Source organism: Oryctolagus cuniculus, chromosome 7 (assembly GCF_964237555.1).
Source record: "Oryctolagus cuniculus chromosome 7, mOryCun1.1, whole genome shotgun sequence".
Taxonomy (NCBI): Eukaryota; Metazoa; Chordata; class Mammalia; order Lagomorpha; family Leporidae; genus Oryctolagus; species Oryctolagus cuniculus.
Window position 1 is genome coordinate 113837702 of NC_091438.1, and position 19268 is coordinate 113856969.

Sequence of the window (19268 nt, forward strand, 5' to 3'; positions counted from 1 at the left end):
TGAATCAATCTTATCAAGATCTGTGCTTCTTAAACATGAGAATGCCAAGAACTGCCTGAGGGTCTTAATCAAGTGCAGCTTTTTAAATTTTTTAAAAATTTTTTAAAAGATTTTGTTTATTTATTTGAGAGGTAGTGTTACAGAGAGAGAGAGAGAGAGAGATCTTCCATCTGCTGATTCTCTCCCCTATGGCCACAACAGCTGGACCCAGCTTCTTCTGGGTCTCCTACATGGGTGCAGGAGCCCAAGCATTTGGACCACCTTCCACTGCTTTCCCAGGCCATGGCAGAGAACTGGATAAGCAGAAGAGCAGATGGGACATGAACCAGAGCCCATATGAGGTGCTTGTGCCACAGGCAGAAGCTTAGCCTCGTATGCCACAGCACGGGTCCTGAAGTGCAGGTTTCTATTCTGTTACTTGGCAGGGGCTTAAGCTTCTGCATGTCAAGTAATCATAAGTTCATAGGTGATGGTTCCGCTGGCCTGTGGAGAGCACTTTGGGTTGTCGGGCTCTAGATCTTACAATGATGGAAAATTCCCCATGGCATCACAGCATCCCCCCCCCCCGCCCCCGCTGTGAGCACCCTCCACCCACATACCATTCCCAAGGAAACAGGGCTCTCCTATCCTCTCAGAGGGAGGCCTTGGCAGGGAAACCCTAGGAGCCTTTGCGTTCCTGTCGGTCCTTTCGCCTCAGCCCCTCTCTGTCTCCACCCAGGTACACCAGGGTCACCCCAGGGTACACCGACTAGTCCATTTTGCATGCTTTGGCCCAGGGTATTAGAACAACAATATGCAAGGGGGAAACCAAAGACAGTTTCTCCATGGTTGGCCTCAGAATCTCCTCTCAGAAAGATGGAGAGAGGCAGAGAAACATTTTTAAATGGCATTTTTCTTTAGAAAGGTCACTCTGGGGGAGCCAAACATTAATTGACTGCTTGATTGTGAGAGAGCTGTGTGGTAAACTCCCTTGTTTTCAACAGATGTTGAATGAGTCTGAGCCAGAGTTCAGGAAAAATGTTTTCCCCACATGTCCACCCCAGCCCCAGAGGCTGTGATCAGCTTGGCTCCACTACACTCAGGTCAAGTCGGGCTCTGGTAACCTCACAGAAACCTCAGAATTCCCTGAATCTCGAGTGCAGACAGTGGAGAGCAGAAGAAAGGAAGAGGAAGGGGGCATTACTGAATGGAGAGCCTGTGCTGCCCCCTGCACTGTGCTGGGCTCTTCAGTGACTGGCCACTTTTACTGGGTGACAGCTCAGCTCTTTCAGGAGCACTTGTGTGGAAGGGCTGTTCTCATTTAGAGCTGAAATGTGCCTTTCTGAAACACCCAGACCAATGCTACCCTCTATAGGCACAGTGAGTGGGACATCACATCACTACAATGCAGTTCATGGCTAACAAAGTACAGCACCGGTCACATCCATTGGCCATCTGATGTGAGAGCCACTTGGAAGAAAGCAGAGGGCAATGATTCTCTAGGGTTCCAAGCAATGAAATAGAAGCATCATGGTAAAAATCCCAGGTTCTAGGAGTCTGACCACCTTGCTTCAAAGCTCAGATGCTCATTATCTGTATGTACTTGGACCAGCCCCTTATCCCCTCTAAGTCTGGATTGCCTCATCTGTCAAATGGGAATAGTGGCATTACATAATGGAGAGAGTTATTGTAAGACCAAACTAAAGCAAAGCAAAAATGTTTAACCTTTGGTTTACAGATGCTTGCTTCTGTTAAAGTGGAGGAAGAGAGGAAAAAGATGGCAGTGAGGAGAGTTGTTCAAAGTCACAAAGCAGGGGCCGGCGCCATGGCTCACTTGGTTAATTCTCCACCTGCAGCGCTGGCATCCCATATGGGCACCGGATTCTGTCCTGGCTGCTCCTCTTCCAGTCCAGCTCTCTGCTGTAGCCTGGGAAGGCAGTGGAGGATGGCCCAAGTGCTTGGGCCCTGCACCCACATGGGAGACCAGGAAGAAGCACCTGGCTCCTGGCTTCAGATCAGCACAGCGCCGGCCATGGAAGCCATTTGGGGAGTGAATTGGCGGAAGGAGGACCTTTCTCTCTGTCTCTCTCTCTCACTGTCTAACTCTTATCTGTCAAAAAAAAAAAATCCAAAAAGCAGCAGCATCATACCTAGAACTCAGATATTCTGTTGCTAAATGCAGTACTCTTTCCATTGCACTCAATGTCTTACAGAGACTAAATCTCCCCAGTGATCCACATGACAGCAGGGCCTGGCCCCATACTGCACTGCTCACAGTCTGTATTCACGGAATATTCTCCCTCCCTCAAGATCCCTGAAGCCTGAAATTGCTGGGATGGCATTTCATGCCACTGCCCCTTCCCTTTCACCCCTTTTAAATTGCAAGCACCCTAGCAAGGAGCCAGGGCAATAGAGGGAACCATCTTGGCTGACAGTGTGTCATGGTCCAACCACTCCCTGCATGCTCCCAACCTCCATGCAGAGCACAGTGTGATTCTGCATCACACACAGAAGAGAAAAGCCCCTTGCTTGAGGTCACACAACTAGCGCTAAATGGGGCAAGGGTTTCAGCCATGGAAGTCTGACTGCAGGGTCGATGCTTGTAACCACTAGGATCCATCCCCATTCTGATGCTACTTGTATCATTTTTTAAAAGATTTATTTAGTTATCATTTGAGAGGCAGAGTTACAAAGAGAGAAAGAGAAAGAGAGAGAGGTCTTCCATCCACTGGTTCACTCCCCATATGGCTACAAAGGCTAGAGCTAGGATGATCTGAAGTCAGGAGCCAGGAGCTCCTTCCAGGTCTCCTGTGCAGGGGCCCAAGCACTTGGACCATTTTCCACTGCTTTCCCAGGCCATAGCAGAGAGCTGGATAGGGAGTGGAGCAGCCAGGACTCCAACTGGTGCCCACATGGGATGCCAACACTGAAAGTGGAGGCTTAAACTTAACACCACAGCACTGGCCTTGCTACTTATAAGAGAAGGGGAAGATGAATATTACAGACCACTTCCCCTGCATGGGACAGTTTGTAACTTGTTTTGCCCTTTCTTGTTCACTCTGGCTGTATGAACACAAATGTGAAGCTTAATCCCTTCCCCATTTCCTAACAACAACAACAATAACAACAACAAACAACACATACAGAGCCTTTGTGTGTTAAGACCTTTCTCCCAAATGCAGCCACTCTTGTGTGGGTCTTGCATGTCGTACATATGACGTCATCCAACCCTGCGAGCAACTCCACGAGAGGGACACTATCGACTCCAGTTTTGCAGCTGGTGAGCCTCAGTGAGGTCAAGTAACTCGCTAAGAGGATGCTTATCTATCAAGTAGGGACTCAGCTAGCTTGTTTCTCTGGAAACAGCCCAGGGGGCCTGCATCAGATTCCTTTAGGATGTCACAACAGGCACTTGAGGCTGGGCAGGTCCTAGGCCCAGCCCCTCCAGAATCAGGCCTCACTCACCAGGGTGGGGAGGTCGTTGGGGAGGAATGGAGGGTGATTGTGGCGGTGTCCAGCAAAGAAGGCGGAGCAGGTTTCCAGGGACTTTGGGATGGGAATGAGCCTCTGGTCCAGCTGGGCAGGCTGTCCATGTCAAAAATGTCCACTCTTTTCCAGACAGCAGGTCTGCGGGTGTGTGGAGAATCAATGGTGTGGGTCCAGGGATGGGGGACTGTGCCCGCCATGGGCTCACAGGTAGGACCAGGCCCCAGGAGAATGAAGTAGGAGTTCCTCTCAGGATGAATGCAGAAATGCAGTGCCCTGCTTGTTCCTAGGGAAGATTTGGAGGCCACACTGCGCTGCCTGAGCTCTAACCTTAACTCTTCCATTTGCTGGCTGTGAGACCTTGATAACTGGCCTTCATCCTCTGTATCTCATGTTCCTCATCTGTTCCTTGGGGATATCAATAGGATCTAACCCATAGTTTTGTCTTAGAGATGAAATAACTGAGAAAAGAAAAGCAGCCCTTGACTGCAGATAGCTCTATGAACCAGCTTAGCACTGCAAATTAGGCCTTTGTGTTGTTAAGTGCTGGCCCCGCACTACCAGCTAGGTTGTGGCATTCTCCTGCTGGGCATAAATAATCCAAAAAGGAGATTAATACAAACTCACATATTTTTTCATAATTTCTTTCTAAGCACAGACAGACAAAAACAAGGTCACCATGCAAACTGCAGAAATATCAACATGTCCCTCTCCTAGCTGCTAGGAATGATGGCTGCCTCTTTCCTAATTACGTCTCTTGCCTCCTATTCTTCCCTTCTTCTAGATAACATTCATTTAGAATTCAAGTCATAAAATCATTCCTGATTCCTGACAGCACCCAACATAGAGCAGAACTCTCTCCAAAATCACCCAACCCAGTCTCACATCCTATAAGTCCTTTCTTTTGTTTTCTTTTTAAAAATATTTATTTTATTTATTTTGATAAGAGTCGGAGAACTCAGAGGGCTTCCATAGCCTTGGAAACTCATGACTGGAGCATAGGGAGATTACTGATGCCATAAACAGGAGTGTCAATTTGTAAAGTCAACAACAGGAGTCACTGTGCACTTACTCCTCATGTAGGATCTCTGTCCTTAATGTGCTGTGCATTGAGATTTAATGCTGTAACGAGTACTCAAACAGTATACTTCACTTTGTGTTTCTATGTGGGTGCAAACTGTTGAAATCTTTACTTAATGTATACTAAACTGATCTTCTGTAAAAAAAAAAAAAAAAAAGAAAGAAAGAAATTATCAATTCCCAACTTGACTCTCACTGGGATTAAACATGACAATAGGTATGATCTGATTTCATCATCATTTAAAAAATCATCTATTATTTTTCACTTTATGTTTCTGTGTGGGAGCAAACTGTTGAAATCTTTACTTAATGTATACTAAGCTGATCTTCTGTATATTAAGAGAATTGAAAATGAATCTGGATGTAAATGGAAGTGGAGAGGGAGTGGGAAAGGGGAAGGTTGTGGGAGGGAGGGACGATATGGGGGGGAAGCCATTGTAATTCATAAGTCGTACTTTGGGAAATTTATATTCATTAAATAAAAGTTAAAAAATATTTATTTTATTTATTTTTAAAAATATTTATTTTGTTTATTTGAAAGACAAAGTTACAGAGAGAGAGAGAGAGAGAGAGAGAGAGAGAGCTCTTCTATCACTGGTTCACTCCCCAAAAGGCTGCAAGGGCCAGGGCTGGGCCAGGCTGAAGCCAGGAGCCAGGAGCCAGAGGCTTCTTCCTGGTCTCCCAGTGGGTGCAAGAGCCAAGCACTTGAGCCATCTTCTATTGCTTTTCCAAGCCATTAGCAGGGAGATGGATGGGAAGTGGAGCAGCCAGAACTCTAATAGACTCCCATATGGGTTGCTATACCCACTATGCCACACAGCTGACCCCATCTGTAAGTCCTTTCTGACACCTCTACTGAGCCACCACCCACTCCCTCCAATGTGCACTGCTCCTCATTGCAATGAGTCAATCAACCCTATTTTTTTCAACTACAGTTGTGTACCTGGGGGACTTTGGTTGGAAGGCATGGACTAAGTTAATAAATAGAAAGCATGTAGAACAACACCCTCTACAGAAGCAGGGCCGCCTAAGGGATGCCACCATCATTACTGGGTAGGTTACCAAGGAGGTCCAACAGGGAAAGACACAGGACAGAAGCCAAGTGCGACATTGGATATAGAGCCAGGAGACATCAATGTAGGTCCCTACTTTCCATTCAAAATACAGGTTGAATATCCCTTATTGCAAATGCTTAGGGAAAGAGGTATTTCTGAGTCTGGAGTTTTCAGCTTTGGGAATATTTGCATAGGTTTTATAGGTTGAGTATCTCTAACCCAAAAATCCCAAATCTGAATACTCCCCAATCCAAAACTTTTTGAACATCACTTAGGGACTCAAAGTAGTCCAGATTTCAGCACATTTTGGATTTCAGATTTTTGGCTTAGGGATGCCCACCCTGTGGTAGCAAACATTTTATCAAGCTCTTTAACCTTGACAGACAAGATACTCAGTGTTTGATGCAGATGATCCCCTTTGTTTCTGTGGTACTGGGGCAAGTTGCCTAATCTCTGCGAGCCTTGGTTTCTCTGTCTGGGAAAAATAAAAGTACTTCAGAGGTTTGTTGTGAGTCTCCCACAAGCACCCTGGTGTTCTGTAGATCACCCATGCTGTTTTATTAGGGTGTGACTTAGGGTGCTGTTGAGACCTTGCTTGGGATGCCCATGTCCTGAATCAGAGAGCCCAGGCTTCAGTCCTCACTGTGCTCCTGATTCCAACTTCCCCTGGAAGGCAGCACAGAATGGATCAAGTACATGGGTCCCTGCTACCCATGTGGAGACCTAAATTGAATTTCTGACTTCTGGCTTTAGCTTTGCCAATCCTGGCAGTTGAATACATTTGTGGAGTGAACCAACAGGTGTTTTTCTCTGTCTTTTTCTCTCTGTCGAATAATGTGAAAAACAAACAAACAAAAATCACAGGTCTTTTTTTTAAAGTGACTTAAATGAGAAAGGCTGGGTTATAATCAAAGGGTACTCAGTTTTTCTAACTTAAGTACAAAATTGACAAGGGAGAGAGAGGTAGGCTGATTAAAGTAAGGTTACTTAAATTTTTGCATTATTTCATTTTTGTATAGTTGAGGCCTAGACCTTGGCTCTGATTCATGTTTCTTTCCTGGCAAAAATGGTTCAAAGTCACCATCAGAAAACTTCTTTCAATCTCAAGTTGTCATGAAGCTTCTTTTCCAGAAATTCCAGGAATGCTGAAAGTTTTTTGTTCCAAGTCTCTTGTTAATGTGAGCAAAACCTTTGGGATTTGTTTTCTCTGGAAAATAAGAATAAACTTAATTCCTACTCTACATACAAGGGGGCTCCAAAGAATTCATTGAACATGTGCATTATTTTTAAATCCATTTTCTAAGGACTTTTGAAGTCCTTTTGTACTTGTAGTAAGGACCAAACAAGAAGGTGTATACACAAAACTGGGTAGCAAGTATGCAGGAGGCATTATCAGGCCTTCTGGGGCTTCCCACTGCAGAGCAGTCTCTCATTTGGGGATCCATCCTCTGCTCTCTTATTGGCTGAGGTGTTTGTTCATGTGTCCTACAAGGCTACATGCATTAGGGAGGGTACGGGCTAAATGCCTGTCATAGGGCACTTTTTAAGCTTATGTGAAACAGAAGTTTATTTTTTCTCTGATAGTCCAAATTAAGTAGTCAGGTTAGTGGTGCAGCTCTGCTCCATGAGTCACTCCAAGTGTCTTATCTCTGGTTGAGGCTGGATTACTGTCTCATTTGATTTTCAGCCTGCAAGAGGCAAAAAAGTAGGTTCAACAACAACAACAAAACACTGTTTTTTAAGTTATTTCTTTGGGAGAGGGAGAAAGAGAGAGAGAGCACTCCCATCGTATGGTTTACTGCCCTAATGTCTGCATGGCCAGGGCTGGCCAATACCGAAGCTCGGCACTGGGAATTCAATCCAGGTGTGCCACATAGGTGTCAGGAATCCGACAACTGTAGCCATCACTGATGCCTTCCAGGGTCTATATCAGCAGGAAGCCAGAGTCAAGAGCCACAGGTGGGTATCAAACCTGGCATCTCCAGTATGAGCTGTGAGCATTTTAACTACTAAGCCAAACACCCAAACCTGATTTACTTTTTAAAGAGGTGACCTTGGGACCAGCACTGTGGCGTAGTGGGTAAAGCCGCTGCCTGTAGTGCCGGCATTCCATATGGGTGCCGGTTTGAGACCTGGTTGTTCCACTTCCAATCCAGCTCTGGGCCTGGGAATAGCAGTAGAGATGGCCCCTGCACCCTTGTGGGAGACCTGGAAGAGGCTCCTGGCTCCTGCTTCGGATCGGCACAACTCCTGCCGTTGCAGCCAACTGGGGAGTGAACCAGCAGATGGAAGACCTATTTGTCTCTCTCTGCCTCTCCTTCTCTCTCTGTGTAACTCTGACTTTCAAATAAATAAATAAATCTTTAAAAAAGTAAAGAGATGACCTAGAGATTCCATGCATTCCCACAATGGAAGAAAGAATGAAAAATGTAGTCTCTCACTGAGTGCAATTCAGCTTCACTGAAGGAGTTTTATGAATATTTTTAAAATTTGTATTTATTTGAAAGACAGAAAGACACAGAGGGAAATAGACACAGAGATTTTCCATGTACTAGTTCACTCCCCAAATGTCTGCAACAGCTGGTGCTTGGCCAGGACAAAGCCAAGAGACTAGAACTCAATCACGTCTCCCATGTGGGTGGCAGGAACTCACCTATTTGGGCCATTACCTGCTGCCTCCCAGGGTGTGCATCTGCAGGAAGCTGAAATAAGAAGCAGAGTCGGCACCTGAATCCAGGCACTCTGAGAGGGGATGTGAGTATGCCAAGTAATGTCTTAATTTCTCTGCCAAACACTTGCCCCTAGGAGTTTTACTTTTTTAAATAAATATTTTATTTATTCATTATTTACTTTGAGGTAGAGTTATAGATAGAGAGAGGGCGAGACAGAGAGAAAGGTCTTCCATCTGCTGGTTCACTCCCCCAAAATGGCCACAATGGCTGTAGCTGAACCAATCTGAAGGCAAGAGCCAGGAGCTTCTTCCAGGTCTCCCACGAGGGTTCAGAGGCCCAAGTACTTGGGCCGTCTTCCACTGTTTTCCCAGGCTATAAGCAGAGCTGGATTGGAAGAAGAGCCAATCTGGGACTTGAACAAGTGCCCATATGGGATGCTGGTGCTGCAGGCAGAGGCTTAGCCCACTATGCCACAGAGCTGGCCTTTACATTCTTTGTTGTTGTTGTTTTTAAGAATTTTATTTATTTTAGAGGTAGAATTACAGATAGAGGGAGATAGAGAGAAAGGTCTTCCATCCACTGATTTACTCTCTAAATGGCTGCAATGGCTGGAGCTCAGCTGATGTGAAGCCAGGAGCCAGGAACTTCATCTGGGTCTTTCATGTGGGTTCAGGGACTCAAGCATTTGAGCCATTTTCTGCTGCATTTCCAGGCCATAGCAGAGAGCTGGATTGGAAGTGGAGGGGCAGGGACATGAACGGGTGCCCATATGGGATGGTGGTGCTGCAGTGGAAGCTTTGCCTACTATTTTACAGTTTCAGCCCCAGAAGTTTAACTTTCTAAGTAGAGGAGAAGGAATAGCAGCAAAGAAAACATCAGGGAAGTGTACACTGCTCAATTTGCCAGTGGGTCACGAGGCCTGGTTCTTTACTGACAAATAACTGGGTGAAAAGCAGAGATAAAGTTTATTCAGATATTTCAATTACACAGTGCCAAAAAAATCAAATATTTGGAATCACCCCAGCCAATCTTCACACATGTTTGTTTTTTTAGTTTCCCCTAGGACTTGGCACTGGACAGACAAAGCCTGGTGCACATAACAATTCATGAACTCTCACACGTATATAGGTAGGCATGCACACACAGACACTCATATCCATGTAGACACAGATACATACATACACATATACAGATCTAACATGCACATACCTTACACATGTACTCAAGGAATATAAGACATACCTTGTCTCTTTGCAGCATGATAATCACATTATTCAAAAAAAATAAATAAAGGTACCAGGCATCTGTATCCAAGTGCAGCCTATGACCTGGGTTGTAATTCCTGGTGAGTGACAGTTTCTCTGTACTTCTGCTTCTACATTATTAAGTGAGTATAGTATCAGCTGGTTTATAAAATTTTCTTGAAATTAAATAAAATGTCATACATACTTGCTTTATGTAACGTGTGAGGTATGGGTGGTACTTGTTTTTAGGTAATGGAGGCTCAGAGCAAGTTAATAATAAGCTAAGAATTTTTTATCCCATTCTTGCTTCTTAATATAAAGAAACATCTGAGGTACACTTTTTGTAAAATTTGCAAGGTATTTTGCAGGTAAACTGTATACCAAAATATAACAAGCATACAGAAAAGTGTATAAATATAAGTGTATAGCTCACTAATAACTCCAAGGGGGAATCTGCCCAGGTTATCAGCACTGAAATGAAGAACTGAAACATGATGAGCACATGCAAGCCTCCCTCATTTCTCCATCTGGGAAGAATCACTATCCTACACTACAGGCTGACATTGCCTTTTTAGACTTTATACAAATAGAAACACACACAGTTATTCTTATGTCTGGCTCTTTGTAAAAATTGTATTAATCCATATTGTTCTGTATAGTTGTAGCTTGTTTTTGCCTTCTCACTGCTGTACAGGATCTCAGTGAATATACTTGAATTTGCTTACTTATTCTAGCATTGATGGGCAATTGGGTTGTTCCTGGATTGAGATATCTCAATAATGCTGCCCAGAACATTTTTGTTTTTGTCTTTGATGAATCTATTTTTTAGTGGTCACATACCCATGAGTGAAATTTCTGAGTGTTAGCATTTGCAGATGTCCATCTTTTGTAGAAAATGGCCATGCAATTTTACAACATGGTTGAAAGAATCTCATATGTGTAGTTGGCAGAAACTTGAGAGACATTGCTGGTTTCATCTGTCCCCAATCTCTCCCTCACTGGACCTATGCTTCCTGGGATCCAGGAATTTTACTCCTCCTTGTTCGGGTCAGTAGCTCATAAGCAATCTGTTAGTCATCTATGGCTATGCAGCAAATTCTCTCCTAACACAGTAGCCTGGAACAAAACTACATGTGTGGTATTTCTGACAGTTTCTGTGTTCCAGAGATTTGAGAGTGACCTGGCTGCTAGTTCAAGCTTAAAGTCTGCAAAGAGATTGAATCAAGTGTTGGCCTGGGCTACTGCACCTGAGGGGTTGACTGCAGTTGGAAAATCTACATATTCTTTCTGCTTTCCCTCTCATAATTAATCAATGTTAGCCATGCTAATCATTCATAGGTACAATTATTGCAGCAACAACCAAAACAACCGGCTTGCTCTTTGGCATCAGGAAGAGTGTAATAATGTGGCAACTTGCTGTGAAAATGGTCCCTAACAATCTACTTCCTGGAGTTCATGCCCTATGCAGTACCCTTCCATACTGAATATGGATGACTTGGGCAATAAATAAAATACTGAGAAGATAATAGTGTGTGATATCATAACATACATTGGTGACAAGCTGGGGCTCGCTGCTGGCAGGAAACCTCAGGCGTTTTCTGCATGAGTCTATCTATCTGTAGGCAGATTGAGTACCCCCTCACAACACAATGGAAGCATCCTTTTCTCTTTTATAGATTAGCCATACAATGTGGGCATGAAACTACAAAGTGGGAGAATCATTAGGGGCTATCAGGATGGCTGGGTGTCACACCATAAGCCCTTCCTCACACCAAACAAATATTTTTTCTGTGATAATTGGAACTGTAAGCCATTAGCACAGGGACAGGTAAATCCTAATGGACAATGAGAGAGAAAGAAGAGAGAATATAAAGAATAAATCAAGTTCATGGAGAAATGCAGGCTTGAATAAAGAAGTCACAGGACAGCTGAGTATCTGGGTAAGAGTGAATAAAAAGATAAGATATATGTGTATGTGAGGGGGGTGAGGAAGACCGCAGAGAGAGTCCAAAAAATGCTTTCCTTTATTTATTAATTGGATTTTTTTGCCAACAAAACCTCATCTCTGTCATTGTTTAGACACAAGCAGTAACCCAAGTATTCTGTTTTATCATAGGTCATTCAATTTACCATTCATCCATGCATTTACCTCTTATTAAACATCCAACCAAGTGCCAGGTGCTGTTCTAGAGAATGATACGGTACAGAAATGAATAAAAACACAAACCCTGGCATGGGGAATGGAGAACTAGGAACTAGGATTATCGTGCATCTACTGTATCCTAGTACATTTACATTTATTGTTATAATTCTCATAACTACTCTAGATGTTGGCATTTTGATTCCCACTGAACAGATGAATAAACTGAGATTGAGAATCTGACTAACTTAGAATTGGAGTTGAAAAGTGGTGAGTAGAGAGTGATTAAGTAGCAGACAAAAGTCCCCACATAGGACAGTGAGAGTTCAGAGGAAAGGGTGAGTACTTTTGCTTGGGAAGTATTGCTGGGCTTCATGGAGAATACAGCATTTCAGTTTGGTTTTGGTGGGTGAGTTAGGGATTACAGAAAAAGGCCATATCAGGAAGAAAGAGTACCAAAAAACATGGATGCATAATGGATATGAATGATGACAGTTACAGAGACATACATATATGAGTAGAGAAACGTGCAGAAAGGAAAGAAGTAGCTGATGGAGGTAAACAAATGTGTTTGATCACATCAATACCAGGCAATGACAGATGCAGTAGTTTTTTTTTTTTTTTTTTTTTTTTTTTTTTGACAGGCAGAGTGGACAGTGAGAGAGAGAGAGAGAGACAGAGAGAAAGGTCTTCCTTTTGCCATTGGTTCACCCTCCAATGGCTGCCATGGCTGGCACGCTGTGGCTGGCACACTGCGCTGATCCAAAGCCAGGAGCCAGGTGCTTCTCCTGGTCTCCCATGGGGTGCAGGGCCCAAGCACCTGGGCCATCCTCCACTGCACTCCCTGGCCACAGCAGAGAGCTGGCGTGGAAGAGGGGCAACTGGGACAGAATCCGGCACCCCGACCAGGACTAGAACCCGGTGTGCCAGCGCCGCTAGGCGGAGGATTAGCCTATTGAGCTGTGGCGCCAGCTCAGATCCAGTAGTTCTTTAAAGTAGCAGAGAGTTGGAGAAAGCTAGATCATCATTTCGCAACTGAGTGTGAGCTCTTTTCAGGCTGTTTGGATACTATCTTCTTCAAGTTATTTAAAATTAAATTGTGAGTTTAGCTTCAAACACAGCAAAAAACTGTAGATTGACAAAGTATATAAAATTATCCAATGATTAAATAAAAATGATATTCCATTTACTGATAACAATGGCAATAGCTGTCTGTTAACTGAGTTGTGCAACTGTGGGCAATGGGACTCCCAGAGTGAGGGTGTCAAGAAAGGAGAGGGACTACAGTGTTAGACACAAGATAGTTGTTAAAAGAGATGTTGCAAAAAAAAAAAAAAAAAGAGAGAGAGAGAGAGAGAGATGTTGCAGGTCAGCGCCACAGCTCAATAGGCTAATCCTCTGCCTGCGGCATCAGCACTCCGGGTTCTAGTCCCAGTCAGGGCGCTGGACTCTGTCCCGGTTGCCCCTCTTCCAGGCCAGCTCTCTGCTGTGGCCAGGGAGTGCAGTGGTGATGGCCCAAGTGATTGGGCCCTGCACCTGCATGGGAGACCAGGAGAAGCACCTGGCTCCTGGCTTCGGATCAGCGTGATGCACCGTCTGCAGCGCGCCAGCTGTGGCAGCCATTGGAGGGTGAACCAACGGCAAAAGGGAGACCTTTCTCTCTGTCTCTCTCTCTCTCTCACTGTCCACTCTGCCTGTCAAAAAAAAATATAAAAAAGAGAGATGTTGCAGAGTCAAATGCCCAGGTCTGCTGCTAAGTAAAGAAAGGAAAAGAGTAGGGGCCGGCATTGTATAGCAGGTTCAGCTACCTGCAACACAGGCATTCCATGTGAACACTGGTTTGGGTCCCAGCTGCTCCACTTCCAAACCACTTCCCTGCTAGTGCTTGAGAAAGAAGAAAATGACTTCAGTGCTTGGGGCCCTGCCAGCTGTGTAGGAGACTTGGATGGAATTCCAGGCTCCTGGCATTGGCGTGACCCTTTCCCAAGTGTTGCAGTAGTTTAGGGTTGAACCAGCAGATGGAAGATTTGTCTCTTTCTCTCTCCACCCCCCACCCTCTCTCTCTGTGACTCTCTCTTTCAAATAAAGCAAATAGATCTTAAAAAGGAGAATAATAATAATAATGATCATAATCATAGTAAGAAGGACCTCCTGGGAATGATAAGGAGCCTTGGGCTATTGAATGCCAGGAATAACCCCAGAGTCTTAGAGTTAGGAGTAGGCTGTAGGATTATTTACTCTACTTTTCTTCCAATTTTACTATAATTTTTAAGTGACTTGCTCTATTTTCTGATCTGAAATGTAATTGACAAAACTGAAGTTGGAAAGGAAGAATGAGTTTTTTTTTAAGTGGGGTTCCTCTGAATAAACCTCATCCTTGACAAAAAAAGAAGACACAGTCTTTGACCTCAGGCAGGCTAAGGGTCAGAGCTCTGTGAATATCACCAGGTTAAGACATTCCTGTTACACTGGATTGGCACTGTGTCTTCCCCTCTTCCCCAAAGCCATAAATCAAACTCCTAACTTCCTTGGGAAAAGGGTCAGTACAGCTGTAATGAGTTAAAATGAGGTCATACTGGAGTGGGGTGGGCCCCAAATCCAACTGGGGAGCTTCAAAAAATTTTGGAAAATGTGTATTATTAAAAAAACTACAAGCACATTGCTAATATTTTTGCACAAAAATAAATTGATTTTTAATTCCCTTTTTTCCACAAATTTTTTGAAGTCTACTTGTATAACCAGAGTCCTTGGTAAAAGGGAAACTTAGACATAGTGTGGGAGAATGGCCCATAAACCTGAAGGCAGAGATCTGGGCGATGCTTCTGTTAGGTAGGAAGTCAGATATGAGCTTATGTGTGTGTGCCAAAGGCCCAAGGAGACATTTAGGTCCAGCATATGCATCTCAAAGTCATCCCGATAACGTTTTGGGGGCAGCCCAGTATTTCATCCTGCCCTGCCCCTTCTACCAGATAACCTGCCAGGTGGGTGTCCCCACCCCTTCTGCCTGATATCTGCGTTTCAAATATGCTGCTCAGGATCCTGACCCTCCAGGGGGTCCTGCCCATCCTTCCTCTAACAGGGCAATTCCAGCCAGGCTTCCCCCTGTCTGATAACTTCAAGGGGAAAACTCAGATAGGAGTTTTTAGTATTTATACCCATACAGTCTTTGTTTCAGGAGGAGATGTGAGAAGACAAAAACCCATCCCCTTAAAACCCCCCAGCCTCCCAATTCAATCCCATCAAGGTGGCATGTGCCAATGCCATCTCACTATTCCAAGTGATCAATTTCAGTTCACAATTGATCATAATGAAAGGACTAAGAGTCAAAGGGAGCACATAAACAAGTCTAGTATCTGCTAACACTAACCGATAGAATAAATAAAGGGGAGAGTGATCCAACATGGGAAGTGAGATACTCAGCAGACTCATAGAATGGCAGATGTCCTAAATAGCACTCTGGCCTCAGAATCAGCCCTAAAGGCACTCAGATCTGGCTGAAAAGCCCATGAGAGTATTTCAGGCATGGAAAGCCAAGACACTCTGGCAAAAAGATCTCTGTGAGTGAGATCCCAGTGAAAAGAACAGGTCTTCAAAGAGGGAGGTGCCTTTCTCTGAAGGGAGGAGAGAACCTCCACTTTGACTATGACCTTGTCTAAACAAGATAAGAGTCGGAGAACTCAAGGGGCTTCCATAGCCTTGGAAACTCATAACTGGTGCATAGGGAGATTACTGATACCATAAACAGGAGTGTCAATTTGTAAAGTCAACAACAGGAGTCACTGTGCACTTACTCCTCATGTAGGATCTCTGTCCTTAATGTGCTGTACACTGAGGCTTAATGCTATAACGAGTACTCAAACAGTATATTTCACTTTGTGTTTCTATGGGGGTGCAAACTGTTGAAATCTTTACTTAATGTACACTAAACTGATCTTCTGTTAAAAAAAAAAAAAAAAGAAAAGAAACTATCAATTCCCAACTTGACTCTCACTGGGATTAAACATGACAATAGGTCTGATCTGATTTCATCATCATTTAAAAAAAATCATCTATTATTTTTCACTTTATGTTTCTGTGTGGGAACAAACTGTTGAAATCCTTACTTAAGGTATACTAAGCTGATCTTCTGTATACTAAGATAATCGAAAATGAATCTTGATGTGAATGGAAGGGGAGAGGGAGTGGGAAAGGGGAGGGTGGTGGGTGGGAGGGACGGTATGGGGGGGAAAGCCATTGTAACCCATGAGACGTACTTTGGAAATTTATATTCATTAAATAAAAGATAAAAAAAAAAAAAAAAACACCCCCCAGCCTCAACCAGACTGCGCGCTCAGCCCTCTGCCTCGCTGCTGAGCCGCCCGCCTGGCCTGCCCAGGTGTACTCTCTCCATTCAATCATGTAACCCTGCTCTCCCCCTGTCTGAGCGACTGGGCGCTCTCTCTCAGGTTCTGTCTGGAGAGGTGCCCATCTGTTCTTACGGATGTCCCTACCCTAATAAACCTTGCTATTTTGCTTTCCACTACTCTCTGTCTCATGCCTGAATTCTTTCTTGTGCGAAGACAAGAACCCTGCCATTTACCCATAAACTTCTAGAGGCCAATGAGACAAAAGATGGCCAGTCAACTGCTAGAAGCTCTGAGGGAGACCTGGAATGCATTCCTCCTCACACCTGCCGAGGGAGCCAACCTTTGGACATCTTGATCTTGGTCTTCCAGCCTGTGGGACTGCCAGACAATACTAGCCACTTCATTCATTGTGTTTTGTTATGACAGCTCTAGGAAATTAATACAATGCCTAGGGAAGAAAAGATTACTCAGAAAGTAGGCCATGGGAAAGAAGTAACATTGTGTTAGAGAAATAATGAAGCTATGCATTAATTCATCCAAATGCTGTGAGAGTACAGGGTACCTTGCATGGCCCTGGAGCAGGTGCATCAGACCCGCCCTGCCTCTGAGAGGCTCCAAGTGTGGTTCCAATCAGGCACATAGCAGAAGTGAACATCATAGGGCCCCAAAGGATTGAGACAGGCAAAGGTTTGGATGCAGAAGGTGATATCTGAGCCAGGCCTTGAGGATGACTGTGTTTGCCTGCTGGTTGCTTAATGGAATTGATTATTTCTATCTCTGGAAAAAGCCTCCTAAAAGTCCCTACTTGCTCCACACAGCCATCAAGGGGGCAAAACTACAGATTTGCTAAATTCGTGCATTCCTGCAGGTCAAAAGCCAGCTGCAACACCCCAGGCAGTTGTCGCAATCCTCTGCCCTAGAAGGCCTGCCATTCCTAGGAAAAACAGCACCAGAGATGCTGGCCTCAGGCAGCTAAGACTCAAGTCCCTCTGGAGCTTCAGGCTCGTGCACAAACTGGCTTTAGAAATTCACCCTGCTGGGGGGGTCTTCCTATCTTGGCTGCCTAGACCTCTCTGCAGTGCTAAAAAGTCAGATTGTGTTATTTATTGCTAAAAACAACAACAAAAATAACTCCTTCTTTCCAAATATTCCATGCATGATAAGTCAGGACTTTAGCAAATCACAATGTTGATATTTTTAAGGGCTGTGCTTCCAGGCCCTGAAACAGGAGCCAGGTTTGGCCTCAGGATCATTTGGCTTTCCCATATTAGGGCCCCCCCGCCCCCCGGGGCTTCTTAACTGTAGCTCCCTAAGACCACTGCTCTGAGCAACACTGCTAAGGAACACAGCAAAGAACAGAGCCAATTGCAACTACAACCACATGGGCCTAGTGGAATGATATCCAAAGTACTGCAGGGAGGGGCCTCTCTTCACTCCAGTTACTTCCCCATTGGTTTGACACATTCCCTGAAATTCCATTAAGATGATGGAATCTATTCCTTTAAATTCAAATGGGAAAACAACAGTGGGGGTTGATGTGGCAAGATACACATCAGTAGTCTGCTCTGCTTGTCTGATAATACTGGGAAAAGCTCACATACTCATCTGCTCCAGGCCCTAGGGTCTCCCTCTGGGTATTGAGGCCTCATTCACTGTGGTTGTTACCTGTCTGGTCCCTTGAGGCAAGTGTTTTGTAACCCTTGCTCAACTGATCCATGTATATCATTTTGGCCACCACCTAGGTAGAAATATTTTAAGATGTCCATCTCCAGTACATGCCCTCCCTTTAAATATGTTTCTTCTAATTGCCCCTGAATACTTTATCCTCAACTAACTCATCATCATCCATCATGAAACTATCTTTCTCCAGAGTTCCCTTTATCCAGTTTCCCAAGCCAGAAGAAAGGAAATCATCTCTGATGCTTTTTCCTCTAGCACATCAAATCAACCACTAAGACCTACTGATATAACTTCTTGAAGTTTCCTGTAACTTTTCACTCATCTCCTTTCTTTCAGATACTTCCCCAGTTCAGGACTGCATTGTCTTCTACCTAAACTACTAGAAAACTTCCAGAAGGATCTCTGTGCTGTCAGCTCATTTCTGTCCAATCCTTTTTCCACTTACTAGCCAACGTATTGTTTAAAAAATGTAAATCTTCACCTGGAAGCAAACTACCTCAACATAACAAAGGCCATATTTCATCTGTTTTGGGATGACATGTCATTATATGTAGAAAATTCTAAAGATTCCATGAAAAACCATGAAACCTCTAAATGCAAACTCAGTACGCAAATATCAGCAAATTTCCACGCACTAACAATTAACAATAGAAAAAGGAAATAAGGGGGCCGGCACTGTGGCATAGCAGATAAAGCCTCTGCCTGCAGTGCCAGCATCCCATATAGGTGCTCGTTCTAGTCCTGGCTGCTCCATTTCCAATCCAGCTCTCTGCTATGGCCTGGAAAAGCAGTAGAAGATAGCCTGAGTCCTTGGGCCCCTGCACCCTGTGGGAGACCCAAAAGAAGCTCCTGGCTTCAGATTGGTGCAGCTCTGGCCGTTGAGGCCAAATGGGGAGTGAACCAGTGGATGTAGGAACTCTCTCCCTCTCTCTCTTCCTCTCTCTCTCCCTCTCTCTCTCTCTCTCTCTCTCTCCCCCCCCTTCACCTTCTTTTTCTGTGTAACTCTTTTGAATAAATTAATATTTAAAAAATAAAAGGAAATAAGTCCATTTATAATAACATCAAAAAAGAATAAAATAAGAATAAATTTAAACAAGGATAGAAAATCATTGTACTTGAAAACCACAAAACATTGCTAAAAGAAAATCAGGAAGGTACAAATAAATTGAAAGATATTCCAGGTTGACGGATTGGAAGACTTAATATTGTTAAGATGTTAATACTGCCCAATGCAATCTATAGATTCAATGTAATCCCTGTCAAACTCTATGATGTTTTTAGCAGAAATCTTTTGGATTGTTCTATTAAAGTTTATCCTAAAATTTATACAGTATCTCAAACCAAAACAACCTTGACACAGAACAAAATTGTATGGGTGCCAAGACCATCCAGTGGAGGAAAGGAAAGTCTATATTCAACAAGAGGTATTGGGACAAATGGATATACACACGATGGAAAATGAAGTTGTACTCTCACCTTACAACTTATGCAAAATTAACTCAAAATGGATCAATGAGAGTTAAAACTATTAAAAAATTAGAAATAATATGAGGAGAAATGTTGATGAAAGTGGATTTGATTTCTTG

At 43.9% G+C, this 19268-nt stretch overlaps 1 long non-coding RNA gene across 1 annotated transcript in view; it reads left to right on the forward strand.

Annotated features, from left to right (window-relative positions):
• Positions 1-18570, forward strand: part of LOC127493452 (uncharacterized) — a 139665-nt gene extending 121095 nt beyond the window's left edge. The window contains exon 4 of the long non-coding RNA XR_011390692.1: positions 18019-18570. This is a non-coding gene — a long non-coding RNA (uncharacterized lncRNA). The remainder of the gene's footprint in view (positions 1-18018) is intronic.
• Positions 18571-19268: the final 698 nt, after the last annotated feature.